Here is a 22343-nt window from a genome sequence, read left to right as displayed (position 1 = left end):
AGGACTCTAGTATTAATCAACAGTCCTGTATCTGTGAGCGATTAACACTAGTAAACATGAGCGCTTCAGGACGAGCACTGTATGATAGTGCTGCAGATAGAAACAGAAACAGTCTCCTCTTGTGGGAGCGTCTCTTATCACGTCTGTGGCCTACATGATGATAAGAGACACACAAACACTGGCTTTCTGTCCGAGCGCAACATGAAACTTCCACACACACACACACACACACACACACACACACACACACACACACACACACACACTCTATATGAGTGGCAGGAACATCCTCACAATTTACACTCATTCATAGACAAGGACACAAACCGGGGAATCTGTCCACAGACCAGCCGCTAGATATGTCAGATATCCAGAGTTAATTCTGCGCAAGAAAGTCGATGAAAACATACATTTACTTCAGTAAATAAATAAATGAAACTCAATCTTTGCCAAGGACATGTCTTAGAGAGTTTTGAGTAACTTATGGATGAGTAAAAACGAAACTACAAGATTGACATTCTGGTAAATAAATAAGACTCAGAGATTCACATTCATTGAGGTTAAGGTCTCGTCTTATAAAGTTGGCTAAACTGCGTGAAAGAGAGTCAGTTTTTTTGAAAGTGTGTAAACATGTTTCTTTCTCTCAGTGTAAATACTTTGAAATGAATAAACCGGAACGGTTTAACTGTTTATTAAGGTTATATTATTATTGAGGATGCTTTATGTTGTTGTTATTGTTGTTTTTTTAACACTTTGACAAAGAAAAAATTACTAAATACAACTTTATTTAGAAGTAATATATAAAACTTGAGTCGAAAAGGTCATTTCTGATCATTTCTGATCTCTCAAAATAAATATTTTACTTTAAAACTATTAAAAAATCATAAAATATACAGTACAAAAATGACAGCTGGGGTTAAAACATGGTAGGATATCTACAAATTACCTGAAAAAATATTAACCCTATTCCTAGTCCACAAAAGCTAAAGGAATTTTATTCTGAGCAAAAACTGTCCAAAAAGCAATCTCTAAATTGCCTGAAAAAAGACTATCGCTTGTCCAAAAGAAATTGAAGGAATTTTATTATGAGCAATGATTGTCTCACATAAAACTAAAATGTCTGCAAATAAAGATTCACCCTGACTCTTGTCCAGAAAAATGTGAGCAGATACTGCGTGCAAAATTGGCTCCAAAAACATCCCTAAATAACCTGAAAAAAGACTAACCCCTACCCTTGTCAAAAAAAAAGTGAAGAATTTTTATTGTATGCTAAAATTGTTTCCAAATAAATCTCCAAATTGCCTGAAAAAAGACTAACCCTGATGCCATGTTGAGGAAAAGTGTGAAGGAATTTTATTTTATGCAAAAATGTTCTCCAAAGCAATCCCTAAATAAACTGAAAACAACACTGACCCGTGTCCAAGGTAAAGGAATTATATTGAAAGCAAAAATTGTCTCCAAAAATCTTTGAACTGTCTAAAAAAGACTAACTTTTGTGCAGAAAAATGTTAAGGAATTTTATTGCATGCAAAAAATGTCTGCAAAAATCCCTTGTCCAAAAAACAATGAAGAAATGTTATTCTAGGCTAAAAATTGTCTAAAAAAGATCCTTAAGTTGCCTGAAACAATACTAAACCTAACCCTTGTCCAAAAGAGTGAAGTGTTATTACTGAAGTGCATTATTGTAAAAATTGTCTCCAAAAACTTTCTCAAATTGCCTGAAAAAAAGACCAAACCCCCACCCTCGTCAAAAAAAGGTGAAGATATTTATGCAAAATTTGTCTCCAAAAGTTTGCAAATTGCCTATAAATGACTGACCCTAACCCTAGCCTAAAAAGGTAAAAGAATTTTATTGTGTTAAAATTGTCTTCAAAATCTACCTGAAAGAAGACCAAACCCTCACTTCAACTCTTGTCCAATAAAAAAGTTAAGACATTATATTTAAATGCAAAATTGTCTCCAAAAAGTCCCAAAAATGGTTTAAAATAGACAAAAAAAGGTAAAGTCTAAAAAAAAGGTGAAGAAATTTTCCTGAAAAAAAGATTAACCCAAAGCCTAACCGTTGTGATAAAAAAAGTGAGGAATTTTATTGTAGGCAAAATGTTCCCTCCAAAAAGATTCCTAAATATCCTGAAAAAACGGTGAAGAAATTATATTGAAAGCAAAAATTGTCTCCAAAAATCCTTAAATTGCTTGAAAAAAGACTAAACCTAACCCTTGTCCAAAAAAGTGTAGGAATTTTATTGTGAGTAAAAAAGTTGTCTAAAAAACCATTCCCGTGCAAAAATTGTCCAAAATCAATAATTTGCCTGAAAAAAAGACTCTACTGTAAGCAAAAAAAAATCTCCAAATAATATCTAAATACCCTGAAAAAACACTGATCCTAGTCAAAAAAGGTGAATGATTTTTATTGAGAGTAAAAATAGTCTTAAAACTCAATCTCTAAAATGCCTGAAAAAAGACTAACATGTCCTAAAAGAAAGTAAAGAAATTTTATTTTGAGCAAAAAAATGTCTCCAAAAAATTCCCAAATAGTCTGAGAAAAAAAGATTATCCCTAACCCCTATCCAAAAAAAGTGAATTAATTTTATTGTAAGCAAAATAAAATAGCTAAAATAATCTCTAATGTACCTGATAAAAAATACGTCTGACCCTTGTTCAAAAAAGGTGAAAGAATTTTAATGTAAGCAAAAATTTTCTCCCAAAAAATCCCTAAATTGCCTGAAAAAAAAATGTCCGGTCCAAAGAAAATCGAAGGAATTTTATAGTGAGCAAAAAATGTTTAAAAAAATCTATAATTTGCCTGAAAAAAAAGGACTGACCCAAACCTTTATCAAGAGAATGAAGAAAATTTAATGTAAGCACAAATTTTCTCCAATAAAAATCTTAAATAACTTTAATATGAAGACTGACACATGTCCAAAAAAGGTTAATTAAATTGAAAGCAAAAAGTGTCTCTTAAGATCTCTAAATTAAAAAAAAAAAAAAAAGTCTAACCCTTGTCCAAAAAATATGAAAGAATATTATTGTATGCAAAATTGTCTTTGAAAATTCTCTTTATGTCCTACAAATAAAAACAAAACCTGACCCTTGTCCAAAAAAAGTAAAGAAATTTTATAGTAAGCAAAAAATGGCTCCGAAAATTGCCTGAAAAAGACTAACCTTGACCCAAAAAAGGTAAACAAATGATATTGTAACCACAAATTGTCTCCAAAAGTCTGTAAATCACTTGAAAAAAAAAGATTAACCCTGACCTTAACCCTGACACTTGTCCAAAAAAAGGTGAAGGAATTTATTTGTAAGCAAAAATTGTCTCCAAAAATTCCTAAATTGCCAGAAAAAGACAAGCCCTAACTCTAACCTTAGTCAATAAAAGTTAAAGGAGTTTTACTGCATGCAAAAATTGTCAAAAAAAAAACCTCCTAAGTTGCCTGTAAAGTAGACTTATCCTAACCCTTGTCCGAAAAAAGGTGACAGGAATTTTTTTTTCTTTTTTTTTTTTGGGATGAAAAAGTTGTCTTAATAAATCCCTGTTTCCTGAAAATAAGATCCTTATTCAAAAAGAGGTGAAGGGTTTTTATTATATGGAAAAATTGTTTCCAAAAAATCCCTAAATTGCCTCAAAAAGTTCACTTGGTCTGGAAGTGCATGCTTAAAGACATCCCAACTGTCCCTGTTCCCCATCATCAGTGTTTCCCGTCTCTCCCTAAACTACCTGGGCTTCCGTCCGGACAGAGACTTTTCTCCAGCAACTGAGCTACTTTTCCGAGAGCCGCGTTTGTGTTTGTGCCTTTGTTTCCAGGCCTTGATGTGTGACCAGCAGCCCACAGGCCTCCCCTTCACCCCCGGCCCATTCTGCCAGCGCTCTGCCCACCCATACTGCACCGCAGGGGGACGGAGACGCCATCAAAAGCTCAGCAGAAGAAAAAAAAAACTGCTTTCCAGCCTCTGATGTGTGGGAATGGAGCGAGGGGCCCGGCTCAAACCCCCGTCTCCAAGCAACCGCCGCTGATATGCCGGAGGAATATCATTAAAGTGGGAAACTAAGCAGTCTCTCTGAATTAGTAAACCTAATCAGTGCGGTTTTTAAAAAGATGAGGGTTTGGGGCGGGGGGTGTTGATGACACCGTACTCGGATCAGTTTTACAATCTGGAAAGTGACGTATTCTTTTGGAATGTTCATATTTAGTTTTTAGAATGTTGGAATCCTGTAGACATTGATGTCGTAGTATTTGTTTTTTTCTAGTATGGACATCAAAGCTTAGCAGATTCTAGCATTATGAAAACTGAAATATAAATATTTGAAATTAAAATCGTCACTTTAATATTTTGTAAGTGACGTATTGTGCAAGTGACGTATTTTGAAAGTGACCTATTTTGAAAGTGACGTATTTTGTAAGTGACGTATTTTGCAAGTGACCTATTTTGCAAGTGACCTATTTTGAAAGTGACGTATTTTGTAAGTGACGTATTTTGCAAGTGACGTATTTTGTAATGATGTATTTTGCAAGTGACGTATTTTGAAAGTGACGAATTTTGTAAGTGACATATTTTGTAAGTGACGTAATTTGTAAGTGACATATTTTGTAAGTGACATATTATTTTAGAATGTTTACATTTTACAAAAAAAATGGTCACCTTATGTATTGTGTAAGCGACGTATTTCGTAAGTGATGTATTATTTTAGAATGTTTATATTTAGCTTAGTAGAATGTTGGATTCCTGTCAACATTTATGTCATAGTATTTGTTTTTTCTGGTATGGATGTCAATGCTTAGCGGCACTTTTAAAAATGAGATACAAGTATTTTAAAAAATACGCAACATTCTATTTTATAAGTGACTTATTTAGTAAGTGACGTATTTTGTAAGTGATGCGTTCTTTTAGAATGTTTATATTTAGTTTTCAGAATGTCGTAATCCCGTATACATTAATGCCGATAGTATTTGTTTTTTCTACTATGGAAGTCAATGCTTAGCGTCTTCTAGCATTCTAAAAATTAAATAAATAAAAATTCTAAAAAAAATAAGTCACTTCTGTATATTGTAAGTGACGTATTTAATATGTAACGTATTTTTTTAGAATGTTTATATTTAGTTTTTAGGATGTTGGAATTCTACTAACCATTGGTTTTTCCCACTATTCAATGGTTTTTGGTTTCTAACATTCTAAAAATTAAAAATAAACATTAAAATAATACATCACTTTCGTATTTTGTAAATGATATATTTCGTAAGTGACGTATAATTTTAGAATGTTTACATTTTGTTTTTAGCATGTTGGATTCCTGTCAACATTGATATCATAGTATTTGTTTTTTTTCTGGTATGGACGTCAATGCTTAGCAGATTCTATCATTTTAAAAATGAGATATAAATATTAAAAATATATATCACTTTTGTATTTTGTAAGTGATGTATTTTGTAAGTGACATATTTTGTAAGTGACGCATTTTGAAAGTGACATATTATTTTAGAACGTTTACATTTGACAAAAAAAATTGTCACCTTTTGTATTGTGTAAGTGACGTATTTTGTAAGTGACGTATAATTTTAGAATGTTTACATTTTGTTTTTAGCATGTTGGATTCCTGTCAACATTGATGTTATAGTATTTGTTTTTTTCTGGTATGGACGTCAATGCTTAGCAGATTCTATCTTTTTAAAAATGAGATATAAATTAAAAAAAAAAACGCCACTTTTGTAATTTGTAAGTGACGTATTTTGTAAGTGACCTGTTCTATTCGAATTTTTACATTTCGTTTTTTAGAATGTTGGAATCCTGTAGACATTGATGTCGACAGTAATGGTTTTTCCTACTAGTCAATGGTTATCAGTTTTTGAAAATTCTAAAAATTAAATTTAAATATTGAAAAAATACCTCACTTTCATATTTTGTGGGTGACATATATACTTTTAAAAATTTTTATATTTAGTTTTTTAGTATTCAGCCGAGGCTCAAACCAGCAACCTTCTTGCTGTGAGGCAATAGTGCTACGCACTCTGCGACCGTGATGCCCATAGCTCATAATATTTAGCATGTTTTAATTTAGTTTCAGAATGTTGGAATCCTGTAACTCTTAATGGCACAGTATTAGTTTTTCCTTACTATGGTAGTCAGTGGTTAATAGTTTCTAACATTCTAAAAACAAAATATAAATATTGTAAGAAATGTCACTACACTGTTAACGATTTTTGAAAATTACACAGGATTTAACTGTAATATAAACAGTATTTTACTGTAGGACATTTATACAGTATGCAAAGATTATAAAATACACAAGACGTGTCACTCATATTGTTTAAATGGGGAAAAGTGCAATGGTGATTAAAGTCACGCCTACTAGTATAGGAGCCAATCATCGACAGATATAGACTGAGGATTCTCTGGGAAGAAGCTCAGGCAAGATGTGTGTTTTCACGACAGTTTATGTGGTCAACAAACACACTAGTACCTCAGCGAATACGTGCTTCAGACATAAGAAATATATCCACAACAAGCTTGAAACCTGTACTTTTAAATGAACCAGCTACACTTGAATTCATGTTTTTTTTTGGTTCTGTAATTTGTATGAATGTCCATCCTGTCAAACGCACGTCACATGACAGCAACTACTCAGATCAGTTGTACAGAAGGATGTCCCCAACCCCAAAAATGACTTTTTTTTTAATTGTTAGATCATTTTGTTAATGGAGCAAATGAACTAACTGCAGAAGTGCAGTCCAGCACCGTTGGGCCGGTGGTGATATATGACGAGTGCAGCTGCTCTTCCTGCACAAGATTAATAAGCCGCCGTTTCCAAGCCGACCCAAACCTAGTGGGAACCATCCAGCGCCCCGGTGAACTGTGGGTAACGGCCTCACCACAAGCTGGCCCGGGTTTACTGCGCTGTTTTGTCCTCGCTTTAAAGTGAAGAAAACATCTGTGACTAGAAATGATGTCACCCACACCAACTTTGATTCATTTCGCTTTTTCATTAATGAAAAACCAGAGCTCGCGATCATTACTGATTACACTGCAGAAAACAACACGCTTTTCAGATCTGAGTTTATTTATTTATTTATTTATTTTTTGCTTGTTTCTAGTCAAAATATGTAAATAATCTTACATTAAAAAGCATTCTCTAGACTAGTTATTAATCAGTCTTATATAAGTTATACAGTGCTCAGCATAATTAAGTACACCCCATTTTGAAAGTGAATATTTTCCTCCATTTCTCAGTAAATATAGGGAATGTCTTTTGGTGCGTTAAAAAACAAAACAGAATTATTAAACAGATATAATTATTTTAAATAATACTATAATCACCAAACTAAAAGATAATACAATTAAATTAAAGCTAAATATTGCACAAAAAAATACAAGCTACAAAATTTCAACTAAATTTTTCCTTTTTTTTTTTTTTTTTTTTTTTGCTTCTCTTGATTTTCCCTCTTTTTTAATTTGGATTTAATATTTTTTTATAACATAAAAAATTTGGGTTTACTAGTTTTTGGAGCGTTATCATAAGTTATTTACATTTACATTACATTTACATCTAGTCATTTAGCAGACGCTTTTATCCAAAGTGACTTACAAATGAGGACAAGGAAGCAATTTACACAATTATAGGAGCAACAATGAATAAGTGCGGTAGACAAGTTTCAGGTGGGTAAAATCTAAAAAGTAAAGCGTTAGTAATGTAAGTTTTTTTTTTTTTTTTTTGAGTACAGTTAGTGGTATAGCTAGAGAGGCAATTGCAGATTAGGAAGTGAAGTATAGACTAAATAGTTGAGTTTTTAGTCGTTTCTTGAAGACAGCGAGTGACTCTGCCGTTATTTAGTTAGATGAGCTTCAGATTTGCTTTCAGTACTGACTAATCTAATGTATATGCACAAATATAATATTGTATAGCTTCCTATAGAGATTTGTGAGGGGTGTACTTATATGAGCTCTGCATATAGTTAGAAGCAACTAGTTATAGTTACAGTACATAGTTAGAAGCAACTCTGTATATAGTTAGAACCAGACAGAACTGTTGTATATATACACAAAAAAAATCAAAGGGGGGCTTATAATTCTGACTTCAACCATATATATGGTTGAAGTCAGAATTATAAGCCCCCCTTTGATTTTTTTTTCTTTCTTTTTTAAATATTTCCCAAATGATGTTTAACAGAGCAAGGAAATTTTCACAGTATGTCTGATAATATTTTTTCTTCTGGAGAAAGTCTTATTTGTTTTATTTTGGCTAGAATAAAAGCAGTTTTTGATTTTTTAAACACCATTTTAGGGACAAAATTATTAGCCTCTTTAAGCTATATTTTCTTTTGATAGTCTACAGAACAAACCATCATTATACAATAACTTGCCTAATTACCCTAACCTACCTAGTTACCCCAATTACCCTAGTTAAGCCTTTAAATGTCACTTTAAGCTGTATAGAAGTGTCTTGAATAATATCTAGTCTATTATTATTTACTGTCATCATGACAAAGAGAAAATAAATCAGTTATTAGAGATGAGTTATTAAAACTATTATGATTAGAAATGTGCTGAAAAAATCTGCTCAGAAATAATAAGTCAAATTTAAGTTTCGGTTTCTGTGAAATTTTTTGGCTTCCATATTAAAATCTGATATATGTCAATTTATGCAAACTACATGTATCTATATGTATGCATAATAATTTACTACAATTGCTTACATGTTTATAGCCCATGTTTGAATTTCACATATACAAAACATCTGTCACTCACCGGCCACTTTATTAGATACATCTGTCCAGCTGCTTATTGACACAAATTTCTAATCAGCCATTCACATGGCAGCAGCTCAATGCATTTAGTCATTAGTATCAAATGAGCATCATGTCAACGCCACAGCCTTTATGACCACAGTGTACCCATTTTCTACCTCCAGCAGGATAACGCACCATCTCATAAAGTGTGAATCATCTCAGACTGGTTTCTTGAACATGACAATGAGTTCACTGTACTCAAATGGCCTCCACAGTCACCAGAGCTCAATCCAATAGAGCACCTTTGGGATGTGGTGGAACGGGGAGATTTTACAACATGGATGTGCAGCCGACAAATCTGCAGCAACTGTGATGCTATCATGTCAATATGGAGCAAAACCTCTGAGGAATATTTTCATTAGCTTGTTGAATCTCTGCTATGAAGGATTAAGGCAAACCCCAGTACTAAGGTGTGCCTAAAAAAGTGGCCGGTGCAACATGTTGCAAAAATGACTGTTTACTTTCTTTTAAACCATTGGAATTACATATATGTATTGGCTAAAACTGTATATATATATATAAATATATAATAAACAGCCTTTTTCTGCAATACTTTGATAAATATGACACACATTTGATATATCAATATATACACTTGTGTGTCATTATTGTGATTTGCATATTTTTTTCATAGATCAGAAATAAGACTATTTTATATTCCTCATTTGCAAATAATTGTTATTAGGGTTTAGTTTTTTATTAAGTTAGCAAAAAATCACTTAATTTTGATTCATTATTTTTTAAAACAAACAATATTTTTTACTTAGGAAATGCCTCTTGATTTAGGAGTTTTGTTTAGATATTTGGACCAGAAACAAGACAAAACCATAAGTAATAAGCATTTCTATCTATTATATATTTATGTATGTATGTATTTATTTATTTATTTATTTATTTATTTATTTATTTATTTATTTATTTATTTATTTATTTATTTATTTATTTATTTGTTTGTTTGTTTGTTTATGTATTTATTTATTTAGGTATTATTATTTTATTATTTTATTCATTTATTTATTATTAATTAATTAATTAATTAATTAATTAAGGATAAGGAATTAATGACTGGATTTTCAGTCATCTGTGCCTTTAACGCATGACGCATAAATAAATAAATAAAATATAAATAAATAAATAAATAAAATAATAATAAAGAATAAATAAACTAATTAATTAATTCATTCATTCATTAATTTGTTTATTTATTCTTTATTATTATTTTATTTATTTATTTATTTATATTTTATTTATTTATTTATTTGTTTGTTTGTTTATATATTTATTTATGTATTTGTTTACTCTTTATTATTATATTATTTATGTATTTATTTATTTAGAAAGACATTTATAAAAATTAGTTATAAAATTTGATGTTAAATCTTTACATCTACCATTTTACGTCGCATTTTTTCAAGAAAAGTAAAGTAAAAATACATATTACAAATACACACAATCTGTGAAATTTTACTAACGCTGATGATTTGTATCATCTAATGCGTTTGCGCACAATATTAATGACAATATCTAAAGAGATGTCATGCGTTAAAGGCACAGATGACTGAAAATCCAGTCATTATTTCCTTATCCTTCACAAACCTGTTTGAGTTTCTTTCCTCTGTTGAACACAAAAGAAGATACTTTGAAGAATGTTGGAAACCATTAGTTTTTCCCACTAATGATGTCAATGGCTACAGATTTCCAACATGTATAATATCTTCTTTAGTGTTCAACAGAAGAAAGAAAGGGTCTGGAATCACCTAAAGAGAGTAAATATTGAGCAAACTTCAAACTGTCTCTAAGTGTGTAATAATATTAAACAGAATCACAAATGACAAAAATCTACTTTATTTGAAAGCAAGAGTGTTGATTGATGGAAAAAGTGCTGATCAATGGGACGGTCCAGTCCTGGGGGCTATGAAGTGGCACTGCCCCCTAGTGACTCTTTGCACTGAGGGATCATCACTAGCCCTCAGACTTGTGTTATTATTCTGCCCATCTCAATGAAACTTTGAATATGCAACTTTGACTCAAAAAAAAAAAGGGGGGGGGGGGGTATTGTTTGCTGATTGTTCAAACTATTGAAACTATTAATCTAAATGAGCTAAATGAACACAATGCTTGAGTTTTTTTGGGGGGGGAGGGGGCAACTTAATTGTTATATTATTAATATATATTAAATGTACAATTAGGTTCAAATTTAAAACCTATTAACTATTAGGGTTGTGTTGAGACAACATGAATATGAACAGTGTATATGAATTTGTGATTTAATTAATAAAATAAATCAAAAAGTATTTAGTGATTTAAGTTTAAACCTGATTTTAAAAGTACAACTGTTGCAAAAAAGCTCACATGTGCAAACAATCTAATCACTAAACAAAAATAGGATTATTAGAATAAGAAACGCTTGTTGAAAGGTAATCTACATCACAATAAAACCACACAGATAAAAGTATTTTAGTATTTTAGGGTTCAGTTTGATTTGCTAGCAATTATATTAATAGCAATTATATTGAGTTTGCTTATTTCATATATTAGCTATATTAGCCCCACTTTGATTTTTTTTTCCCCCCAAACGATGTTTAACAGAGCAAGGACATTTTCACAGTATGTCTGACAATATTTTTTCTTCTGGAGAAAGTCTGATTTGTTTTATTTCGGCTAGAATAATAGCAGTTTTTATTTTTTTAATCACCATTTTAAGGTCAATATTATTAGCCCGTTTAAGCTATTTTTTTTCGATTGTCCACAGAACAAGCCATCATTATACATTAACTTGCCTAATTACCCTAACCTGCCTAGTTAACCTACAGTAATTAACCTAGTTAAGCCTTTAAATGTCACTTTAAGCTGTATAGAAGTGTCTTGAAAAATATCTAGTCTAATATTATTTACTGTCATCATGGCAAAAAGAAAATAAATCAGTAATTAGAGATGAGTTATTAAAACTATGATGATTAGAAATGTGTTAACAGTAAACAGGGGAGCTTATAATTCAGGGGGGCTAATTATTCTGACCTATACTGTATATGTTACATGTCAAAATTTTGGAGTGAGTAGGGTTTCTAAATGTTTTAAATTTAATCAAAAATGTATTATCTAAATTTCTAAATTGATTCTTATTAATCTAAATTTATTTAAGCAAAAATACAGAACAGATTATAAATTTTATTTCACTATAAAATATTTGTTTAAAAGTAGTTTATCATTTAATTTAATCATCTATTCCAGTGATTTTAATGATGAATTTTCAGCTTCGTCACTTCTAATCACTCTAATAATAATAATAATAATAATAATAATAATAATAATAATGATTATTATTATTGTTGTTGTTGTTGTTATTATTATTACTAATGGTAATAGTAATAAAAGCAGTAATGACAGAGTAACCATTTCATTTAAAAGTACATAAGAAAGCAATTATTTATAATAAAAAAATGTAACTTAATAAATGCTGCCTTGATGAAAATAATAATAAAACACATGAAAAAAGTATGTATATAGTTGAAGTCAGAATTGCTTCTGTTTATTTTTTCCTCAATTTTTGTTTAGAGGAGAGCAGATTTCTTTTACACATTTCTACTCATAACAGTTTTAATAATTCATCTCTAATAACTGATTTATTTTCTCTTTGCCATGATGACAGTAAATAATATTAGACTAGATATTCTTCAAGACACTTCTATACAGCTTACAGTGACATTTATAGGCTTCACTGGGTTAATTAGGTTAAATGGGCAGGTTAGGTAGGCAAGTTAATGTATAATGATGGTTTGTTCTGTAGACTATGAGAAAAATAAAGCTTAAAGAAGCTAATAATTTTGACCCTAAAATGGTGTTTAAAAAATATAAAACTGCATTTATTCAAGTCGAAATTAAATAAAATAAGACTCTCTCTAAAAGAAAAAAACATTATCAGTCATACTGTGAAATTTTCTTTGCTCTGTTAAACATCAATTGTGAAATAAAAAAATAAAAATAAATAATTAAATAAAAAGGGTGCTAATAATTTATATATATATATATATATATATATATATATATATATATATATATATATATATATATATATATATATATATATATATATATAAATGCTAACAAAATTAACAAATAATATAAAAAATAATTGATTAAAATCAGTTATTTAATTTGAGTCTAGTTTCATGTCATGCCTTAAATTAAATCATTAAATGAAATGTTACTATTTGACTGCATGACATCAGACTAGATGTGATTTACTTAAGTAAACAAAACCGAAGCAATTACTTTATTTTATTTTTTAAAGTTATTAAGGATTTAGTTGTATACTGATATAATAGAAAACTAATAATAATAATAATTACAAAGGTAAATATTTATTCTACGTTTATGACTTTAGCAGTTGAATTCAGTCCAGTTATTACAAAATTGAGGTAAGAAATCAAGATTTGAATAAATAACCCTGATTTTAATCACAAAGAAAAAAGCTCTAAATGACAATTTTTGGATTGAAAATGTGACCAAATAAAAAAAAAAATATTTTTTTTTAAGAGGTGTAGCTTAACATTATCTATAGTTATATATTTATATTATACTTATATATTTAAATTAATGTGTTAATTACTTTTATATTATTATATTAATTAATTACATTACTTATTATATTATATATCTAGTTATATACAGTATAGATATACCGTTGAAGTCAAATTTATTAGCCTTTCTGCATTTTTATTTTCATTTTTCTTCAAATATTTATTACATTTGTTTTATTTCAGCTAGAATAAAAGCAGTTTTAAATTTTTTATAAATCATTTTAGGGTCAATATTATATAGCAACATTTGTTTTGTCTAATTACCCTAGTTAAGCCTTTAAATGTCACTTTAAGCTGTATAGAAGTGTCTTGAAGAATATCTAGTCTAATATTATTTACTGTCATCATGGCAAAGATAAAATAAATCAGTTATTAGAAATGAGTTATTATAACTATTATGATTAGAAATGTATTAAAAAAATCTTCTTTCTGCTAAACAGAAATTGTTTATACAGTATAAATGTATAATGTGTCTATTAAATGTCTAATATCCATTGTTATAATTATTTGGCAGACTGGAGAGCTGCCCCCTACACCGAGTGGTATTGCGGTGAATGCAGCTTTGTGCGCCAGTGTCCGCAAGTTCAGATGAATCCAAACTAGCTCTTAACATTTAAAACGGCCCTTTGATTCGGGTTTCATAGCACTGTAAGGAATACAGTGGGTGTAATGAAGCAGTACCCAGAGCAGATAAGAGCCTATATTATAGGTAATCACTACTCTAATGCAGCTTTAACACAAGAGGGAAGAAAGAGGAAAAAAAAAAAAACTGCACGGCCATTGTGCTCTCTCTCGGTCTATAAGTAGAAAACACACATATTAGCCTTCATATTGGAAATAGGCAGTAATTACATCAAATTACGAGTGTCAAAAACTTTCCCCACCCCAGACGCGTTTGTTAACTCTCTGAAAATAACTTGCGGTATAGATTACGTGGAAATATTGGTGTTATATAGTATTGTGAGTGTAAATGGGTAAGGGTTTCCCAGAGATGGGTTGCAGCTGAAAGGGCATCCGCTATAAAACATATGCTGGATAAGTTGTTGGTTCATTCCGCTGTGGCGACCCTGGATTAATAAAGGGACAACAAATGCTGAAGTGAACATTTTCATTCAACCTCTATTTCAGAGGTTACCACAGCGGAATGAACCGCCAACTATTCTAGCATGTTTCACACAGTGGATGCCCTTCCAGTTCTTAAAATGACCCTGGGTTGGATGGGGCGGTCTTATCTTCAGCTCCACCTCCTCAGTAATTGCTGTTGTGCGATTGGCTAAAGAATTTCAAATCTGAACCCATAAACACTAATGGGCGGAGTCTAGACAAGAAATGGCAACAGCCAATCAGAGTCAGCATATCTGAGGAGGTTTTCACTCACTCACAGTACTGGGAAACACCCATGCACACTCATTCACATACTCATACACCATGACCAATTTATTCGTTTTCCTTCAGCTTAGTTCTTAGTGTAACCGGCAACTTACACGATGCCCTTCCAGCTGCAACCCAGCACTGGAAAGCATCCATAAATACCTATTCACATATTCACATACACTCATACACTACAGCCAATTTAGTTAATCAATTCCCCTATAGCACATGTGTTTGGACTGTGAGGGAAACCGGAGCATCCGGAGGAAACCCACGCCAACAAGGAGAGATTATGCAAACTCCACACAGAAATGCTTACTGACCCAGCAAACCAGTGACTTTCTTGCTGTGAGGAGACAGCGTTAACCACTAAGCCACCGTGTCGCCCCTAATTCATTCTCATTCAGACTAAAAACACATTGACATTTAGTGTCGAAAACACTGAGTGAAAACCTGCGCAGATATTCTGCCTTTGATTGGCTGTTGTCATTTCTTGTCTAGACTCCGCCCATTAGTGTTCATGGGTTCAGATTTGAGATGCTTTAGCCAATAGCAGAACAGCAATTACTGAGGAGGTGGGGCTAAAGATCAGACAGCTCCATCATCCAACCCAGGCTCATTTTGAAAACGTACCTCTATATACATTTCTGAAGACCACGAAATACGTTTAGAGGCCTCGTTTTTTTTTTTTGGTTTTTTTTGGGTGGGGGGGGGGGGGGGGGTCTGTCTGTGCGTCGGTGTGTGTATGTGTGTTGCAGGTCCAGCTGATTGCGCCGGGATTGAGAACACCTGTTTATGATTGATTTGCTCTGCTATAAATAGCGTGTCAGTCTCAGACGTGGAAAAAGGGGCTGCAGGCTGAATCTGGTCACTTATCTTTTGTCTTGGATCGGTCTTGGACCTGAGTGGGCTAGCAACATGACCTTTGAATGGAGTAAATAAATATATTTTTCGACCACAATTGCACTCGTCTTCTCCTTATTTGTGGTAACCGGTTTAGGTCATAACAAATGACCAAGAGGCCATTTGGTTGACATTCGCGCCTGCTGTTCTCTCGTAAATCCACCAGAGGCCGCTGTTGACGGCCTGTTTGACTGACTGACTATCCCAGGGGTGACCAACCCTGCTCCTGGAGAGCCACCTTCCTGCAGATTTAAGTTGCAACCCATATCAAACACACCTGCCTGTAATTAACACGTGGTGTTCAGGTCCTAATTAATTAGTTCAGGTGTGTTTGATATGGGTGGCAACTGAAATCTGCAGGAAGGTGGCTCTCCAGGAACAGGGTTGGCCACCCCTGGACTAACCGATCGACTGACCCAACCTCCTCCTTCCCTAAATCCAACTTATTTTTTAGATTGACCCACCCACCTGTAACCCCGCCGCCCCTACACCACCCAAGCTGCTCCAAGCTGGAATCGAACCTGCAACCTTTTGCATGGGAGTCGGTTGCTCTACCAGGAAGGCTAAAGACCATGGCCTCTAGCGTCTGTCACTAGAGCACCTTTAGAGGTCAGAGGAGTGAGGTTTACCTGTACAGCACTTCACTAGCTGGCCTCCGTCACATTCACCCCCTTAAATCTCACTCCCATCTGGGTCACGGCACCAATGTAACCCCGCCAGTCCTAAGCCACCCAACCCACTCCGAGCTAGGATCGAACCGGCGACGTTCCGCATGAAAGTCGGTTGCTCTAACAAACAGGCTAAAGACCATGGCCTCTAGCGTCTGTCACTAGAGCACCTTTAGAGGTCAGAGGAGTGAGGTTTACCTGCACAGCACTTCACTAGCTGGCCTCCGTTACACTCACCCCCTTAAACCTCACTCCCATCTGGGTCACGGCACCAATGTAACCCAGCCAGTCTTACCAATCAGAGGAGTGAGGTGTGCCCACACAGCACTTACTAGCTGGCCTCCGTTACACTCACCCCCTTAAACCTCACTCCCATCTGGGACACGGCACCAATGTAACCCCGCCAGTCTTACCAATCAGAGGAGTGAGGTGTGCCCACACAGCACTTACTAGCTGGCCTCTGCTACACACCCACTTCCCTAAACCCAACCAACCATTTTCAAAAGCAATTTAGAAAAAGAAATTAGTCTGATTTTTACCACACTTTCAGATTTTACCACATTTTCACTCTGTTATTAATTTTTTGGATTTCGTTTTTGTTGGAACCGATCTTCATCGGACTCAAACTTTGTCGTTGAGATGCATCGATGTACATGGTAAGCTAACTGGACAAACCAGCCTGATCTCACGAGAAAACGTAAGTATTTTACGTTTTGCCAGTTTAGTGGCTAACTCGTACGAATTCGTACGAGTTCAGTCGTACGAAAGGGTACGATTTTAAAAAGGAGGCGTAGCACCTGACCCCACCTCTAACCCCAACCGTCATTTGGGGATAAGCAAATTGTACTAAATTGTACGAATTAGATCGTACGAATTCATACGAATTAGCCACTAAATGAAAAAGTTACGAATTGCCGTGAGATTGTGTTGGGACAAACAGGTAACAGCCGGAACAGGGAAACAGGTAACAGGTCATATGGAAGTAAGCGGTCACAAGGTAAGCGCAAAAAGGAATGGTGTCATACCACCCTGTAGCGTTTATAAAATTGAATGCAGCCATACATACTTCAAGCCGAAATAAAACAAGACTTTCTCCAGAAGAATAAACATTATCAGACATCCTGTGAACATTTCCTTGCTCTGTTAAACATCATTTGGGAAAGATTTGAAAAAGAAAACAAAATTCACAGGAGGGTGAATAATTTTGCCTTCAACCGTATTTCCCATATACGTTTATCACGATAACGATACTTTTTGCTTATATCGTACAGCCCTATAATAAAACCCTTAAATCTCCAGTCAAAAACATTCAAGATGAAGCTGGACTTTTATTTTTGAGCTCTCTGCTCTTTGACATCCTCACACTGGCCGGGGTACAAGGCCTCCACGGTATCTGCCGATTGCCCACTGCGCTGGAAAGACAAACCCTGGTCCCAGAAGAAAATTAGCGCATTTAGCTGTCAGCACCGCTCTCGCTTTTCAATCCCGAGCAGCTCTGATAGAGTCCTGCTTTTCCCTCTCCGTCTGTCCTTTCTCTCGCTGGAAACCCGATCCACACAGAGCCCAAAGATCAAGAAAAAAGGTGTAAACTGCGCATAAAATGCAATAGTGCATCAGATTCTGCAGATCTGGCTGAGCTCCGTGGAGGGGGGAAATATTAGAGTATGTGACTGTGGGCCACAAATTCAGCCATAAGTGTTGATTTATTAAAACCGTGAAATAACGGATATTAAGTTACAGAAATTTACCAGAAATCTAGTGTGCTTTCACACTTGGTTAATTTGCCTGGATCGTACCCAAGTTGGATTGTCTCCCCCTGCCACCTCCTCGGTTGGTTTGTGTTCACACTCTCTTTTTTCCTTCTGAACCCCAGTATGCTTGTGTCATTGATCGTTTTGTTTATGGCCGTTGCTAGGTGACGGTCACGAAAGCAAGCGTCGAAATGGAAATACGTCCGCACATCGCGGTCATTCTGCTTTAACTGAAGCTTTTGGTTTGGGACATACAGAAAACGACTTGCGTCCATCTGCCACAAACATACAGTATTATAAACATTCAGAACATCACACAGTGTCTGCAGGAGCTGTTTTTGGAGGAGACTATAGATATATACACTAGATATCGCATAGGGACCCTGAGCATGCGTCAATAGCGCCGCCACATTGGTACAGTGCTCCCAGGACAAACGTCATTCAACCGCACTAGACAAGACAGTGTTATTACGTGAAGATGCAGGACTTTAGCACTGTCTACGAGTGTAGTAAAGAGCAAACAAAGACAACAAAGCGCAAAGGCAGAACATTTTATGGGTAATATTAAGTTTTTTTCTGTTTTTGTATGTTCTGAACTTTTGTGCTAATCAGGTCACGTTATTGATGATAAAGTCACTTACTGCATTCACAATACGGCAAAGCAGCTCCAACTCGCACTAAACACTCGGCTTATGCTAGTTTTGATGAATAAAATTAGCAAACAATGCAAAAGAAATATGATGACGAGATGCTGCGCTGCCAGAAACTTGTATTATTGTCGGCTAACGTTAGTGAAAGAGTCGTTCGGGACATTCATTCACAAACGAATCGCTCCCTCAGTCAGTATGAGAAGTGAAAGCAGGAGAGGAGCTGTGTTTCAGGACATGATTAGATCAAATTTAACAGGGAGGGTGAAGAGTAAAAAAATAAAACATTTGGAAATCACAGAAAATAAGCAAAATATTTAAAGCAACACTGAAAGTTTGTTTACAGCGAGTGTCCTGGTACAAAAACAGCACCATGCAGGTACCATGATCCAGTTATATCAGATAGTAAGATGAGGCATGGGACAAATATGGGTTGCAAGTCCCACTGAACAGCAAGGAAGACTCATAAATCCTAATTACATCATTGTTTGTTACATTTTGAACAATAAATAAATGTAATTCACTGCTATAAGCTAGTCAAGCAGATTTATCCCAAAAAAACATGCCTGAAATCATGTAATGCAGAGTTCAGACTGCATGATTTTCAAAGTAGTCGTGTCACAGATGTTTTCACACTGCATGACTATCTGGGCTAGCGTTTCGTCGCTGCTTTGTTTACACTGCAAGATGGATCGGCGACAGGGACTTTCACATTGCATGACTTTACTATAGGAAGAATCGCCCACAAGTTCGTCCAAACTACGTCTCACAGCCAAAAACACGTCGTATATCTTTTGTTATTAACTACATAAAAAGAAAGAAGCCTTTAATGGGGTAGAACATGTACATATTTACTCACCTGGGTTTAAAGGGAATTAGCCATTTCTCCTCAACGTTGATAATAAACTAATTTATTTCTTGTATGAAACGTCAGACACGGGTGCTCCTTAGTCCAGTCAAACCTCCACTAGTTTTTCCTCCATATCGTGGGTCCAAATAAACCGAAAATGAGCGCTTTTAACTTCTCCCCCAGCCTCCCGCTGGCCTGCAGCAGGTGTACACACACGCACTCACAAGTGAATGCCGCTCTCTCATTGGCTGTAGGCGATCGCTGATGTTATTTTCAGTCATAACTCAATTCACACGGCATGATTTGAATCGCCGACAGCTCCAGATATTCAGCACGCCAAATATCTCACAGGCATCGGCGACTCATCGGCGATTCTCTCTGATCGCGTCTTTGATAGTTGATACTGTGTGATTGTCACTCACGTGCACAAGCAGCGATTTGCCTGTGATTTCAGGCATTTGTCGGCGATTTCTCAAAACCTGTCGGCGAGCAAAAATCGGGGCTAAAATCATGCAGTCTGAACTAGGCATTAGGGGGGAAAAACAACGGAGCTCCTGGTACATATTTGGCGCTCCCCAGAAATATATATAGAGGTACATTTTCAGAATGAGCCTGGGTTTACAATTATAACTATTATTAAGCACCTAATATGTATTTCAAAATGACCACCGAATTAAACTGCAAAGCATCACAGAACTCTCTCCACCAGATCAAACTGTTCTGCCAAAATTCATCCAATTGATTGAGCCAAGGTTGATCTGCCAGTCTAGTCAGGAAAACATAGAAACTGTGTTTACATTTCGCAGTAAAATCAACCTATTTAAGTTGATCTGGAATGAGTATATTCATTCCTTCATTTATCTTCGGCTTAGTCCCCAATCTTTTACTGGATGGCTTTTTAAACCTGTAGAGTTTGGGGAAGTGGGTGTGCGGGTCAATGGGTGCTTTTGAAAGCACTATCGGTTGAGTTTAGGGAAGGAGTAGTGTGGGTCAGTCCATCAGTCATTCGGTCAGTCAGTCGACATGGTCTCTGGTGGATTTACACGGGAACAGCAAATGCGAATGGCACTCGCCAGAGAAATTTGAGATCTGAAAAAGCGTCCACAGCGGCCTCTGGCGGATTTGCGAAAACAAAAACTGAAAAAAAATGTAGCTCCTGGGACACTACATTCAGAAATGTGGACAGGGGTATGTATACACAATAGCAAGAAGGTTGCTGGGTCGCTGGTTTGAACCTCGGCTCAGTTGGCGTTTCTGTGTGGAGTTTGCATGTTCTCCCTGCCTTCGTGTGGGTTTCCTCCGGGTGCTCCGGTTTCCCCCACAGTCCAAACACATGTGGTACAGGTGAATTGGGTAGGCTAAATTGTCCCAGAGTATGTGTGTTTGAGAGAGAGAAAGTGTGCTTGTATAGGTGTGTGTGTGTGTGTGTGTATGTGCACGTGTGTTTAAATGTATGTATTTTGTGTGAGTGCATATCTGTGTATGCATATGTGTGTCTGTTTGTGTATAACTGTGTGTGTGTGTGTGTGTGTGTGTGTATGCGCAAGATAGAGTGTGTATGTTTGTGGGAGAGAGAATTTGTGTGTTTGTAGCTGTGCAAGTGTGTGTGCGTGTGTAGGTTTATATATATGTAGCTGTGTGTTAGTGTGTGTGTGTGTCAGTCTGTGCGAAAGAGTATGTGTGTTTGAGAAAGAAAGTGTCTATGTATAGGTTTGTGTGTGTTTGTGTGTGTGGGGGGGTGTGGGTGTGTGTGTGTATGTGTGTACATGTGTTTAAATGTATGTATGTTTGTGAGAGTGCGTATCGGTGTATGCATATGTGTGTCTGTTTGTGTGTGTGTGTGTGTGTGTGTGTGTATGTGTGTGAGAGAGAGAGAGAGTGTGTTTGTAGGAGAGAGAGAGTTTGTGTGTGTAGGTCTGCGAGTGTGTTTGTGTCTGTTTGAGAGAGTTTGTGTGTGTGTGTGTGTGTGTGTGTGTGTGTGTGTGTGTGTAGGTGTTAATATGTGTGTGTCAGTTTGAGTGAAAGAGTATGTGTGTTTGAGAGAAAGTGTGCGTGTATAGGTGTGTGTTTGTGTATGTATGTGTGTTTAAATGTATATATGTGTGAGTGTGTATCTGTGTATGCATATGTCTGTCTGTGTATATCTATATGTGTGTGTGTGTATAGTTGTGTATAAGTCGGTGTGAAGTTGTGTGTGACAGAGTGTTTTTGTGGAAGAGAGTGAGTTTGTATGTGTAGGTGTGTTTATGTTTGAGAGAGAGAGAGAAAGTGTGTGTGTGTGTAGGTATGTATATGTGGCAATGTATGTGTGTGTGTTTGTGTGTGCACGCGCAAAAGAGTGTGTGTGTTTGAGAGAAAGTGTGCGTGTATAGGTGTGTGTGTGTGTATGTATGTATGAGTGTTTGTGTACGTGTGTTTTATATGCGTATGTCTGTGTGGGTATGTATCTGTGTATCTATATGTGTGTCTGAGTGTGTATATATCTATCTATGTGTGTGTGTGTCTGTGTGTGTGTGTGTATATATCTATGTATGTATGTATGTGTGTGAGTAGGTGTGTCTCTGTCCCCATGGCCCACCATAGGACTGACCCAGATCACACTGGAGTCTCTCTCTCTCTCTCTCACACACATACACACACACACACACACACACACACACACACACACACACACACACACACACACACACACAGGCCACTTCTCGTCTATCCGTCGCCAAGGAAGCAGACGGGACGCGGGAACAACAAGTCATTTGTACCTGTAGAGGAGGACACTCCTGGGAAACAAACAGATGA

The 22343-nt window shown here is 35.2% G+C and overlaps 2 long non-coding RNA genes across 2 annotated transcripts in view; both read right to left on the bottom strand.

The window, feature by feature from the left end:
• Positions 1–22343, bottom strand: part of LOC141380263 (uncharacterized) — a 117509-nt gene that overhangs the window by 86433 nt on the left and 8733 nt on the right. The window lies entirely within an intron of this gene.
• On the bottom strand, positions 15437–19270 carry LOC147838649 (uncharacterized). The gene is made up of 2 exons (XR_015522491.1): positions 17039–19270; positions 15437–16668 (listed from the first exon to the last, which is right to left on the bottom strand). It is a non-coding gene; the product is annotated as an uncharacterized LOC147838649 (long non-coding RNA).

Source organism: Danio rerio, chromosome 22, assembly GCF_052040795.2.
Source record: "Danio rerio strain M-AB ecotype USA chromosome 22, GRCz13ab, whole genome shotgun sequence".
NCBI classification, from domain to species: Eukaryota; Metazoa; Chordata; class Actinopteri; order Cypriniformes; family Danionidae; genus Danio; species Danio rerio.
This window is presented reverse-complemented; position numbering and strand designations above follow the sequence as displayed.